We start from the raw sequence: 13,791 nt of genomic DNA on the forward strand, positions 1-13,791 counted from the left end.
ATGGCAGAGAATCCACTTCTCTGTCACATCCCATGGCAGAGAATTCTATTGATAAATTATGTGCTGTGTAAAAGTCCTTCCTTTTGTCAGTCCTCAATTTCCTGGCAATCAGTTTCATGGGATGACCCCTGGTTCTAGGGTTGTGAGAGAGGGATTAAAATCTCACTGTCTCCACTCTCTTCACACCATGCATAATTTTAAAAATTCTATCATGTCTTCCCTTAGTTGCCTTTTTCTATGAAGGTGCTAGTTCTACACCTTGGTTTTCTATACTGATGGACAAAAGACAGCTACTGAGATATGCCATCAAGCACTGTCTTTGGGAACTGACAAAAGATTAATTATTTTGCTAATGTTGTGTGACTACTTTGCTCAAAGGCTAGTTTCACCATGAAATTTTCCATACAATAAAAATGCTGCATTTTGTTTTAGTAATTAGAGACATGTACTTGAAGCATCAGTTCAAGGTTGTGAACAACCAAAAGGCAAATTTCCTAAGAGAAGATATTACTACTATCACTTTATGGTTGTTATTCCAGTTGTACCTTTATACCACTGTACTGTATACATGTACTCAAAACAGTGTTAAATATATACTAGTTAGAAACATCAGCAGAGGGAAAACTTGAACTTTGAACTGGGTATTCACATACACACACACACACACACACACACCATACCAGCACATGACAAAACCCCATGATACTAGTCCTCTGTGTTCTCATCTAGAAAGACAAATTATATCTCCGACTTTTGATATTTTGGGAAGATCTTTATATTTGGCAGCAGGGGTGGAGTTAGAAGAGGGATTTCTATCCTTATTTCTTAATTCTATATTTGTGTTTCTCTTTTTCTGTGGTGGTGGATTTGGATGCAGATAAAATAAAAGGTACTTTGAATTAAATATTACCTGTTCAGCACCAGTTAGTCCATTTAATTGTGGACAGAGGTGGATTAGATCTTCAACAGCATAAAGTGTTGTATTTGTTTTGTATCCACAGTCAGACTTTACCAAAGTATTACAAAAGTTATTTCTTTCATATAAAATTGTATTAGTTATAGTTCACTGGTAGTTTAAGGTGATCAGGTTGATAGGTTGTCATTGGAAAATATGTAATAAATAAATCCCTTTCACTGAGAAAGGTTGAAGAGGTGTGAAAGAGGATGCCTGAGGGATACCTGCTAACCTCTGTTCTCTGGTGATTAATCACCTTAGCCTAGACAGGATTGACAATGTCTGTAGGTCATCTGGTTAATGAGACAGCATGGGAAAAAATCCTTTGCAACATTTTGTTACACTGCCTAATCATTAAAAGTCCACACCAGATCCCCAGCTTATCTTCTCTTACCTTCAATCTCATGTCCTCTGAGAGAGCAGTAGAGAGAGCAAGTTTGGAAGAGAGAGAAAATAAGAAATGGATAGCACGATAAATTGTGATGAAAGGCTGTGATGGATCACTTCCTAGGTCAACCAAGATGGTTACATGCAAGACATCACTCTGTAGGACTTAACAGTTGTGTGGCATAACCAAAGCTTCTTGAAATACTACAGTCTGAATATGTTGGGAGGAGGTTGAGGTTGGTGGTAATTTGTAAAGCAAAAACCCAAATAATACAAGTTTCTGCATGGAGCAGTATCTACTAGGATTGGACACCTCCCCCACCCCCCACACTGCCTCTCTGTATAGCTCTTCTGTGAGTGATGTGATCTGATAAGGTCTTCCAATAACAGCCAAAGCAGGGTTGTTTTAATGAAGCAATTCACTCAAGCTTTTGTATTTTCTATTTTATTGCACTTTTTTTGCTTTGTTTTGTGTGATTTAATTGTATATTGTTGTTTTATTGTGAGTTGCCCAGAAAACAATTTGTTATAGGGCGGCTAATAAATAGAGTTGTTGTTTTATTGCTGGAGATTCCCTCTTCCCATATACCCCCTCCCCAATAATATCAAATCATCAACATCTTCAGGATTGCTTTCAATTGTTACCTGTAGATGGATGCCAATTCCAGGAAACTTCCAGGCCAGTACCAGAGGATTGGCAGTTCTGAGGCTTACCACTTGTTGCCAGCAATGTCCTGTTTCTGGCTCTTCCCCATCTCCTCTTCTTACCTCTGGAAGTAGACTGTGAAGTGTAGGCCTGGGAAAGGGCCACCAATAAGATGCTTCTGGAAAGAAGGCCTTTGGTTGCTAATGAATGGCCTTGCTGGACTGCAGCACTCTTATAAGACCATATGGGGAGGCAATTAGTGGGGGATTGTCGCAAAGCTCTATGCAAACCATTCTATGCCCCAAACTCTATGATCCTAAAATGCACAATTGTAAGACATTTTTATAATGTCCTGATGGTAGGACAAGAGCAAAGTTACCTGAGGTAGCATGCTGATTTTGTCAAATTGATGGACACACCAGATCCATATCACTTTGGGTTGTTGCAGAGTCCATCCATAAGCCAGATAAAACTAGCTCCAGTCTATTGTTTCCTGGGATGAGAAATGGAGCCTGCCAGATATTTTTTTCCCCTGATTAGGTAGCAGGGTCTTGCAGGACTCATCTCAAATTGGAGGAGACAGAAATAAAAAAAATAGAGATACAAGATAATTAAGTCCCAGATGTTCTGTAGCTTCAACTCTTGAAACCCAGGTAAGAAGACTCCTTTTGTTCTCATAAAAGAAATAAGTAGAACAGCGCCAAAATTCCATCCCTAACTTCACACTGTGAAGATGGGCCCCTTGCTTTTCTCAAATCTTAGCAGGCCTACAGACATGGGCAAAGTTCACCCATTGTCAGGGCCAGGGGCAAGTGAAATGGTCTGTGTGTTGCCTAGACAACAAGGCCACACTCTCTACTTGCCTGACAGCTCACAGCATGGTGTAGGATGATCGGGAGAGATGTCCAATTGCTGGTTGTCTAGGGAACACAGGAACAGCCCTACATTCCTGCATTGTGCCAAGCTGCCAGGAAGAGAGGGAGTGTTACCCAGTTGCCTAGGAGACACAGGGACACCCATATCTCCCAGAGTTGTGCAGGGCTTGGAAAAAAGGGGAGACAGAAGCCTTATTCAGACAGTAGTCCTGTTCACTCAATCATTTGGGGGTGGGCTGGAGGGCAGAGGAGATTCTACCCTTGTTGCAGCAAACAAGCAGAACCTCTGTTTGGGTCAACCTAGGAAACCCACAATCAAGCCAGGCATTGCTGAAATCTGGAGTTGCAAGCATCGAAAGTCCTCCGGGCCTTGTAGGCTTTCCCAGCATGCTTTGCACTTTGAGGTCTGGGAAGCCATATAACATCAGCAGCTGCCTTCTCATTGGCCATGAGGAGCATCAGGTGGCTGAATATAGGTGCTGAACAAGCAACATACAACATAGGAAGCTGCCTTGTACTGAGTCAGACCATTGGTCTATCTAGCTCAGTATTGTCTTCACAGTCTGGCAGCAGCTTTTCCAGGGTTGACAGTAGGAGTCTCTCCCAGCTCTATCTTGGAGATGCCAGGGAAGGAACTTGGAACCTTCTGCATGCAAGCATGCAAATACTCTGCCCCTTAGGGGAATATCTTACAATGCTCACACATGTAGTCTCCCATTCAACTGCAAACTAGAGCAGACCCTGCTTAGCAAATTCATGCTTGCTACCATAAGACCAGCTCTCCTCCTCCGTCTCTTCCCCTGAAGCTTCTCAAGCAACAGGATCACAGAGTGTGCTTTGCAGAGTGGCACATCCATGATCAGCAGCCCCTGTAGTCACAGCTCTTTATTGTTTTCAGTCCTGTTTCCAAGGTAGGAAAGGTGAGTGGGTTCACAGAATCCGAAGAACAAGGTAGGAGGGCTCTCTTTTCTGCCTACCTTGGTTAAGAGCCGGGTAGTGAATCTGGATTACCCTGGTTTGAGAAACCTGGGCCAGAGGGATTTTTTGTGAATATAGACAGGAAGTGTACTGCACTACATGCATTTAATATGTTTGAATAACTGTCCGTATATACAAATCTATACATGTGTATACTGTACACAGATTGTATGTGTGTTGAACATAATGTCTGAACTGGGCTAGGTAGTCACCCCATTGCCTTCCTGTGCTGTGCTCTGGGTGAGCCATTGCTTTGCTTCTTCTAATGTGCAAACACTCACAGAAGAAGTGAATGAGTGAACTTTGAGGGAGGGCCTGTGGGGTGCATTTCAGGCTTCATAACCCCCACCCCAAATTTGTGCAGAAGTATTTGGCTCAGCACCAGGAATAAGATGATAAGGGGGTTGCATTGACTAACCATTCCAAGGAAGAGGCTATTTACAACCTTGTAGCAGTCCCCTTGGGGGCTATGAAGAAATGGGAATCATAATAAAAGGTTTGATTAGCTCTGTTTACTTAACTTGGTTATCTCTCTTTAGTTCCTGGTGTCTCTTCATGCTCCCCCAAAGCAAGACATGGGCCTGGCTTGGATCCAGCTCATGTGTTGACTGTAGTGTCCTCTACAGAGGTATGATCTGAAAAGTATGTCTATCTTTTTAAGAGAAAGAAGCTCACACACAAAAAATGAGGACTAGAAATGAAAAAGCCAGGGGTCTCAAGCTAGTTCAGTACAGTACAGTGAGTATTTGAAGTAACTAAACATGTCTGAGCAGTTATTCATGAGCAACAGTATACCGATGGATATTCAAACATAATATATAAAACAGAGGTCATCCAGATGGCATAGCCTATGTTGACCATTTGTTTTCCTATGGCCCAGATAAGACGCAATAGCAATTTGTTCGTATACCGCTGTGTCAGATGATAACAGCCTTCTGGAAATTGTGCAGCCTTAAAATTGTATACATTTTTTACCCACCCACTGAAATACATAGCAGTCAGCAGCAAGAGGATAGGATGAGAACTAAGTCCAAAGATATGTACCTAATGCACATATATTTATAGGGACTATATGTGCACTGGACATGTAATGAAGATCTTGTCCTTTGTCTTTGAAAAGAAATTAGCCATTACTTCATTGACTTATATGGGGACACAAGAAGGGTCTTCAGATGAACCAATCAGAGAGACCTCAGTTGTCCCTTTCTTGGGTCCATTTATTTTATGATAGAAAAGACATAAACATTCTCCTGGTTTACTGCTCTTATGGAGAAGCCATTAATTATCTAATGTAGTACACAGAAGAGAGTATTTGTGATTCATGCAGGCAGGCTGAGGCAACACAACTGGATATCCCCACCTAGAGGAGGGGACCCTGAGGCTCAGGCTGAGGGGCTGACACCTGTAGTAACAGTTGGCCAAGCCAGAGTCCCCTAGGCTGGCTATGCTAGAGGAAGAAGAACCAAAGACGCAGGACTGCTCGTGGGTGAAACAGAGGGTCGATGTCTCCCTAAAAAGGGATATTGGAAGGCTCTTGGGAGGGTGGGGCTTATGAAATCAGGCAAGGCCCCTTTAAAAAACATATTCTTTCCTTGGGAAGCAGAGACATCACCTTATCTGGGCAGCCACCTTGAAAGGTGGCATTCTGCTCTGAGAAGCTGCTGGAGCAATGTTCCATTCTTGTTGCCATATCCAGCTCCTGTGATCCTGTTTGGCACTAAGTGAAGTTCTGACTTTTGACCCTTAGAGCTGTCCAAGGTTGGTGGCATTCCTAGATGCTTATCTTGGTAGCTCAGCTTAGAACAGGACAGTAGCAATAGCAATAGCAATAGCAATAGCACTTACATTTATATACCGCTTTATAGCCGGAGCTCTCTAAGCGGTTTACAATGATTTAGCATATTGCCCCCAACGTTCTGGGTACTCATTTTACCGACCTCGGAAGGATGGAAGGCTGTCTCAACCTTGAGCCCCTGGTCAGGATCGAACTTGTAACCTTCTGGTTACAGGGCGGCAGTTTTACCACTGCGCCACCAGTAGTCAGTTACAAAATATTGGGCTTCAGAGTTATGCTTCCATGGGTGGAAAAGGCATACTTGAGGCCCTATGACAGACAGTATCTGACTTTTGTGAAGTTCTGACTTTTGACCCTTAGAGCTGTCCAAGGTTGGTGGCATTCCTAGATGCTTATCTTGGTAGCTCAGCTTAGAACAGGACAGTAGTCAGTTACAACATATTGGGCTTCAGAGTTATGCTTCCATGGGTGGAAAAGGCATACTTGAGGCCCTATGACAGACAGTATCTCCTGGATGACTAAGAGGCTCTAGTTCCCTTAGTACTGCAATGGAACACAAGGAAGGCAATATTATAGTATGCTCTGAAGCATACTAATATGATTGTGTAGCATTAAACATACATGAGGGAATTGATCCTGCTTCCCACAGAAATGATCCTGCTTCCAACAGAGGAGGCATGATTGGTATTTGAAGAGAAGCGATGCAATTTGGAGCACATTTTAAGATACGTTGATGGAGAAGTATAGGTAACATCTTTTTTGCATGAAAATTTTTAACATACACATTCCCAGTTGCCTCACAAGTATCTCTTTTTACTTGACTTGGCAAGGGCATTGCATTTCAGGCACTTATGTGAGTGGAACATTTTGTTTCCCACTAATGGATTCAAATATATTGCCAGCATGCAATACATAGATTATTTATTTATTTATTTATTTATTTTATTTGCTAATCATAATTTTATACCACCTGATATGTACAGCTCTAGGCAGTGTACAAGATTTAAAACACAATATAAAACAGAGTAAAAACGTTTAAAATTTCACAGAATAAAGTAAAAACAATATCATAAAATAAAAATAAACAGTTTAAAATTATTTTAAAAGATTATACCATTTGCTGCTTTGAGATCATATAAAGATCAAAGGACAACAAGATTTGTGTATTGGAGAAATACAAAACATAAATACAAACACAAACATAAATGTACTGCCAACTGAATCTTGGAAAGCTAGGGCATGCACAAGAAGGCCTCCCAGAAGATTTAGCATAATTAATCTATGGAATAATTAATCTATGGAGTTTTCTGCCATGGGATGTGTTGATAGCCTTAAAATGGGCCTAGACAAATTCATGGAGGCCTATCAATTGCTACTAGTCTGATGGCTATAGGACACCTTCATCCTAAGAAGCAAGATGCCTCTAAATTCACCTCTTGCCTGCGGGCTTCTCAGAGGCATTTTGTGGATCACTGTGAGAGACAGGATACTTGGGTCTGATCCAGCAGGGCTGTTCTTATTTTATGGGGCAGGCAGACTGAAATGGAGGAAAACAGTTCTTCCGGTTCTATTTAGGCTTAGAACTAAGGTGACAACCAGCATCTTAAATGGCCTTTTGGCCATTGTGGCTGGGGACAAAGGGAATTGTAGTCCAGCAACATCTGAGGACCCAGATTTCAGAATCCCTGGCATATGGGACAATACAGAACCCTGCTGGACACCAGAAGCCAAGGGCCATAAATACATGTATTCTTCTGCAATAATTAATCTTGACAGTCTTCATGTGGTCTCATGACTTCTGTGGTCACATTATAGAAATTGAAACCACAGAAAATTCCATAATGGCACCCTGGCCGTGTCTGTTTGGTTTGTGTGCATGTAGCATTAGTACTGCTAGAACAGGAAAGAAAAATTAGTTTGCCATGCTAATAGAATGGAGCTTAGAAATATACATTTATATCAGAGATACCTAAAATTTTCTCCTACAGTGACACAGTATAATGATGTCAAGGTCTAGAGAAAAAGACCATGACATTAACAAGATGGAAGGCTAACTTAATGGAAATTCCATTGATAAAATGCCATCCTCACATAGCAAGTAATTGTTCTTTGGCTATTATACTCTTACCAAAGAAGCAATATATCAGGGCTTGCTCATCTAAGCATAACTCTAAAAGATTCTGAGAAGCTGCAAGTTGTATATCACTAAACCATGGAACATTAAAAGCAACTAACTTATTCATTAATTATTGTATTTCACCAGCTACAGTCAAGAATTATGACAGGCATATTAATCTAAAATATTTTGAGTATAAGTCAGCTGAATGCATTATTTTCTTATAAAACTGACGTTGATTCTGGGGGGGAGGATCACTACAGATATTCACTAGGTCTGATTAATCTAGCACACGGCACTGCAATTGCTCATACCCTACTGGCATTAATTTGGACATAACTTTGTGAAATGTAGAAGTGCAAAATGCTGCAGAATGAGATTAGATGGAGACTGCAAAGTAATGGTTGCCTTCTGTAGCATTTTTGGGAAGCACTATGCTTCGAAATGCACCAGGCAGAAATTTACCGGGGGCACCCAAAGGAAGTGATTGGGTAGTTACACCTGTTGAATTTCTGCCCCAGTCCTGTGTTGATCTGAAAGACCAAGGCAAAATATGGGTGCATGCAGCCTCATTTGTAAAGTCAGCAAAAGAAACGAGGCAGTACAAAGGCTTTGCAGCTATATAGTGTGGAAGTAAAGACATCTATACTGGCACTACTGAGCCAGTAAAATAGTGATCTTAGTGCATCTTTGAAGATTCTTCTGTTCTTCATTAATGGGCACCAAAGTAAAAATATTCCCAATCATTCTGAACTATTTTAGTGCACGCATTGGTGACTGTAATGTGTGACTCTGTATCTATATCTCCATAGATGCAGATGTATCTGGTAGTGGTTTTTTCTGTAACGATGGCAGCACATTTATCAGCCATGGCAGTCATAAGAATTGCTCCTGGGTAGCTGCAGCTGTAGGCAGGTGCATAGCTGTAACAAGGGCAGGTGGTGTGGTGGCACAGGGCCAGCCGATACTGCCTGCCATGCTGTGCTGGCCCCTCTCACTCCTTCCACCCGCCCACTCTTGCCAGCCTGCATCCTTTGCTGGGCTGTGACATGGCCTAATGACCAGTGGCACTTCTATCCCTGGACTTTGGGGCCTCCAGGATCTCCACACTCCTTGGCTGCCCACCCCCTCTTTATTCTGTCCTGGGTGATGTGGCGTGATTACTCGGGTGTCCGAGTGCTGGGTGCTTTAGAGACAGAGGGGGGAGTGGGCAAAGAAATATGTGGAATGGAACTATGTTAAGTTGCGTGTTTGAAATGTTTCTGCTACTGCATATTTGCACACATATACCTGTTTTGTTTTCTTACATTCTTGTGAGTTCTGTTGCTGTTTGTGCCCTCAAGAACCCATGTGTTAAAAATACTGTGATTGTCACTGTGTGGTGTATGTGTGTGTGTAGGGGGATGATGCTTAACATACAATTGGCCTCTGCCTTTTCTCCAAAGTCTTCATGGGTCCATTCCTTTCCATTAACAATATGTCCCATTATCCAAACATTTTGTCGTAGCCTAAATATTCACTGTTTAAACCACATCCTTCCATTTTGTAGCTTTCCTTGATATTTACCCTTGATTCCAAATACACAAAAGGATGTGTTTCCTTGTAATTTACCAACAAATTCATATGGCTGTAGATGAAATCTCGCTCTCTTTCTAATAGTATGCATAGTGCCCATATGGCTAAAAAGCTGCTAGATGTCTGAAAGATTATCCAGAGCAGTGGTGTGGTTTAAGCTTTATGCTCACGCAAGTATCTGTATTTGCCCAGGATTGTAAAATCAAGGAGTAATCAGTGGGAAAAGATTGAACAGGCTCATTATAATAATGGTACCTTTAATTCAGGCTCATTATAATAATGGTACCTTTAATTTGTTGGTTGGATATCTATTTTTGAACTTTGCATCTAGCCAACAAATGTTTTTAAAGTTCAGTTACTGTGAAAAGTACATCATGGGAAATCAGTAGCTTGAAAAGAGATGAACAGCCCCTCACTTTTGGAGGAGGAAATGTAAATGTGCGGTAACCCATAGCCAACTGGTTAAGTACCCATCTGCTGGGTAGATGATCACTCTGATTATGTGCAAAGACAGCAGTTCTCTATGGCAAGATGCTCTCTTAATTACAAAGGCTGTGGATGTTAGCTTCTGCTCTGATTAGAATCACCAAAAGCTAGAGCAAGACAGGACAGCATCTAACAAATAATCAGTGTTTACAATGCTTAGGCCAAACTACCCCAGAAAATGGAAAAATGGAAAGCTATGGAACTTCTCGGTATTATATGGTTGGGCATTTGATATGATCATAATAGGGCTAGGCAATGCCTCCAGCCCTAATTCAGGAGATGTGGCACACTCCCATTTGCCAATTGTATGTGAGTTAAAGCCAAGGACAGAGGAACTATCTGTGCTTGTCTGCTAAGCAGCAGCAAGGTCGGAGAACTCCCTCCTACCCAGCAGCTGTAGCCCTAGGTAAGAATCCACCCCCAACACAGTACCTCCAGTGACTGTTGCTGGTGTCTATCTTATGTTTCTTTTAAACTGTGAGCCCTTTGGAGACAGGGATCCATCTTATTTATTTATTATTTCTCTGTGTAAACCGTCCTGAGCAATATATAAAGGACAGCGAAGAAGATGTGCTTAAAATGGTCAATAATGAGAAACGATTAAACACCAATGAAAAAAAGCAGAAAGAAAGAACAAGAAAGAACAAGTCAAGAACTGAAAAGAAAAATGGAACAATAAGCCACTGCATGGTCAATATTTGCACAATATAACTGGAAAAACAGACATCACCAAGACCTGGCAATGGCTTAAGAATGGCAACTTGAAGAAAGAAACAGAGGGTTTAATACTGGCTGCACAGGAACAGGCACTAAGAACAAATGCATTAAGAGCAAAAGTCGAAAAGTCAACAACAAACAGCAAGTGCCGCCTTTGTAAAGAAGCAGCTGAAACAGTGGACCACCTAATCAGCTGTTGTAAAAAGATCGCACAGACTGACTACAAACAAAGGCATGACAAGGTAGCAGGGGTGATACACTGGAACATCTGCAAAAAATATAAGCTACCTGTAGCCAAAAATTGGTGGGACCATAAAATTGAAAAAGTGGTAGAAAATGAAGATGCAAAAATATTATGGGACTTCCAACTACAAACAGACAAACATCTGTCACACAATACACCAGATAAAACTGTAGTTGAGAAGAAAGAAAAACAAGTTAAAATAATCGACATAGCAATACCAGGGAATAGCAGAATAGAAGACAAAGAAATAGAAAAAATAACCAAATACAAAGATCTGCAAATTGGAATTGAAAGGGTGTGGCAGAAAAAGACCAAAATAATCCCAGTCGTAATTTGCACCCTAGGTGCCATTTCAAAACAACTTGAAGAGCACCTCAACACCATAGGGGCCACAGAAATCACTGTCAGCCAAATACAAAAAGCAACTTTACTGAGAACAGCCTATATTTTGCGACGATATCTAAAATAACCAACAATATTGATGATAAAATTCAGCCATCCCAGGTCCTTGGGAAGGACTCGATGTCTGGATAAAAGAAACCAGTCAATAACACCTGTCTAACTTTGTTAACAAGAAATAATAATAAATAAATGTAACCAACAAATGCAAGATCTAATAATAACACCAGAATTAATAAGTGAAAGAGCAAAGAAAATTAAAAATTGGACTGCACCAGGCGACGATGAACTGCATGGCTATTGGCTTAAACACATAACAAGCCTTCATAAACAACTATCAAAACAGTTCAATCACATTTTGCAAGGAGGTGATATTGAACAATGGCTAACAACTGGGAAAACTCATCTCATCATGAAGGACCTAGCAAAAGGTGCAGTTCCAAGTAATTATAGACCGATAACCTGCCTGCCAACTATGTTCAAATTATTAACTGGAATAATAGCAGATGAAGTAATGCAACACTTATTAACTAATAAGCAGCTTCCAGTTGAACAGAAAGGAAATTGCCTGAACACCAGAGGCACAAAAGACCAGCTGCTGATTGACAAGATGATTTTAGAAAATGACAAGAGAAGAAGAACAAATCTAAGTGTTGCATGGATTGACTACAAAAAGGCCTTCGATTCATTGCCTCACACATGGATACTACAATGTTTAGAAACAACTGATGTCAGCAAAAACATTCAGATATATTTTTAAAAAGCAATGAGCATGTGGAGTACACAGTTAACAATCAATGGCGAGACACTTGGACAGGTTAGCATTAGAAGAGGGATTTTCCAAGGGGACTCACTATCCCCTCTGTTGTTTGTAATCGCCATGACCCCACTTTCACAAATACTAAACAAAACAGGACTCAGATACCAAACATCTAAAACATCAAGTCAAATCAACCATCTGCTGTACATGGACGATGTGAAGTTGTATGGAAAGTCCCAGTCAGAAATCGAATCACTGCTAAACACTGTCCGTATATTCAGTAGTGATATAGCAATGCCGTTTGTACTGGACAAGTGTGCTGCATTAATAATGAACAGAGACTCCTGCCTGTAACCCTGGAGAAGCTGCTGCCAGTCTGTGTAGACCAGGCCTGCACAACATAAGGGCCGGGGGGCAGATTCGTCCCACTGGGACTATTTTACTGGCCCTCGTGGTATCCTGCAGCCAACACAGGAGCTGGAAACTGCTTTATAGCACCACCCTATGCATGTTTTCTCATAAATGTGTTCCATGGTGTGCCCAGTGAGTCTTACCCTCATGTAAGCATGCCTAGAATTGCAGCCTGAAAGCAACAACAATTTAGGGAGAGGAGAGGAGTTGGCATTTTTTTGGGGCTGGCTTGCACTCCCGGGACCCCACTGAGTGAGCAGGTACAGGGCCTATTTTCTGGCTACTATTTCTTGGTTAAAACTATGTGTCCATTGACAGAGGCAATAGATCCACAAGTAACTAATAATGTTTTTAATTTTAATGTAATAATGTGCTAAAAATTGACCTCGGCCAATGCATGCCTAGTTTTGGATGGTTCTGGCCCACGAGGGCATTTGAGTTGTGCAGCCCTGGTGTAGACAATACCAAGCTAGATGGTCCTATGGTCTGACTCAGTATATGGCAGCTTCCTATGTTCCGATGTTCCTAACTCCCATCATCCCCAGCTATGAATCATTGTGGCTGGGGATGATGGGAGTTGTAGTTTAGCAACATCTGGAGTACTGCAGGTTGGTAAACCCTGGCCTATACAATGTAGCAAGCAAGTGACCCACAGTCCAATGTGCTATCCATTGGATCTCAATGCATTTTATATTACACTGTTTCTCATTTAACAGAATCATGGGTTCATAAGAAACGGGGCTAGAAGTAAAGTTTTAAGTTCCGATCATGTCTCGGAATGCCCATCTTTCTCTCTTATTCTTCGAGTGGCTTTGCTTAATTGTCCTTCTGAGAAATCAGTGGACAGCTTCAATTTATAGGGACTCTCAGTGAACAAAACTCAATTTATATGGAGCAGCACCTCTGTCTCTACCCACTACCTTTGTTTCACATGAAAGTCTTTACTCTTCCGAACCAGTACATCTCCACTTGTCTGATTAAATACTACTGCCATCAGAAATGAGGCAATTAGATGTCACAGTTGATACCCAACTGGCTTTTAATGTCAAGTGGAGAAAGTGAAGAAATTAAGAGAATAAGCTGTGCTTCAGAGAGCAGAAAGGGAAGCCTGTTTGGACAGACTTTGACCCAAGAAGGTAAAAAAGATCAGTTCATTATTTCAATATTTCACTGGTTTTAGCCATAATGAATGTTCTGGGGCTACCACAGGAACCGAGATGGTTCAGAACTTCAGAATGACCATCACTAATTTCTTAATTCTTGCTGAGCCTTTCCATACTACTTACTCTCCAGATTCTGTTGGTTTACTATGGCTTAATTAATATACTTAAATAGTATTAAAGTAGGATCCATCTATTGCTACTCATCTTATAGTAGTAAGCTGAACTGCGGGAAGATTAAAATTAACGCCCCATAGGGCTAGTTAAATAGCAGCAGTACACATACA

This window comes from Hemicordylus capensis, chromosome 5 (assembly GCF_027244095.1).
Source record: "Hemicordylus capensis ecotype Gifberg chromosome 5, rHemCap1.1.pri, whole genome shotgun sequence".
Classification (NCBI taxonomy): Eukaryota; Metazoa; Chordata; class Lepidosauria; order Squamata; family Cordylidae; genus Hemicordylus; species Hemicordylus capensis.